Consider the following 1,614-nt stretch of genomic DNA (forward strand, 5'->3'; position numbering starts at 1 on the left):
TGCAAACTTGTGATACATTATTAAATGGTCCTTGTATATGTTTGAATTCATGTTTTCAGAATACTTCTTACTGTCTACTCTGTATTGGTTTTATCATGTGGTTTTGATTCTTGAAATCTTTAATATCTACAATTATATGTGTATCTTCTTGTGGTATNTATCTACAATTATATGTGTATCTTCTTGTGGTATCGTGTATATAAAGACAGTATATTGTTGTGCAAACTTGTGGTACATTAATAAATGGTCCATATATATGTTTGAATTCATGTTTACATCTGTTGATCAAGCACAACAGGGCTTATCAATATCACCAGGTGGTACTATGATACAATGTGATACGATGTGATACATATGATACATACTCACCCACTACATACATGTGTGATATCAGATTTAGTAATCACTTCATGATTCGTAATTATGATACACAGTCCATACATATATTGCAATATGTGATACCAACCATTAAACAACTTAATTAAATTAGACAACATATGATATATGCAGAACAATTTATGTATTTAACAAAAAAATTCGAAATATCCATTTCATATAAGCTAAATACCAGACGTTTATGTCTTAAATACAAAAACCCATCTTAACATATCAGTTAGAGAATCTGTTCCAAACAAGTTACAAAAAATAACTACCATTTACTGTATACTATATGAAATACTATTCCAAATCAGTTCTTAAATACTTGCAAGCCTCGCTTCCCTCTTTAAGTCTTTTTGCTTCGTTTGCACATATTTTTGCTCCCTTCTTCTCCTTCCTACCAGTATCTCCTTCCTTTTCTGCATTCTTATCATTTTACGCTTCCTCTTCGATTTTTTTCCACCTGAAAGATCAAGAAAATTGATTATTAGACCAAAGTGTAAACTAGAGAATAAGATGCAGTAAAATACAATGATAAAAGTCTCTTTAGAAAAGAACATGCATGGTTGCATGAGAATACAAAAACACTACCATGAGTACTGAATGGAAGTTGCAAGACATATTATTTAGTCAACTACCATATGTCATCAGCTTCAATCACTTTATTCATTGAACCTGAATTCAAAATCTCCATTCATATTATTTCTGTGATGACTCTATGTCCGTATAGTTTACCAGATTGTAGCACAACCACATTGTGTTTATGTTAACAATGGCTCACTAGTTAGCCATTGATGGAAAGAAATGGAACAGTCCATGACACCTGATCTAATTGTAATGGCTACTTGCATTACTTTTTAGCTTGTATATGTGCTCTATCAAGTTGGTAATCAGTTTTGATGGTAGTTTTGATTTTTTTAGAGAGAATTTAGAAAGAGAAGATATTATCATTTGACAGTTATCTATGTCACAAATCAAACTTCATCTCTTCTTTTTAATTACATCATCTCCCTTGTTTGCTATTTATTAGTTAGTGGTAGTGGTTATGTTCATAATCAACCCATTTCAACTACTGCAGACTCATAAATTTTATCCAGTGGTGAAGAAATGTGCTCTAAAGTGAACTATGTATGCTTTCTTTTTCATGATGGTATTATATGCAGATGCCCAATAGCAATTATTGGTAAAAAAGAAAAAGGGTAGCTAAGTTAAATTGATGACTTTTGTGGGCACCAC

This window comes from Cynara cardunculus (genome assembly GCF_001531365.2).
Source record: "Cynara cardunculus var. scolymus isolate 2C chromosome LG 3, CcrdV1, whole genome shotgun sequence".
Taxonomy (NCBI): Eukaryota; Viridiplantae; Streptophyta; class Magnoliopsida; order Asterales; family Asteraceae; genus Cynara; species Cynara cardunculus.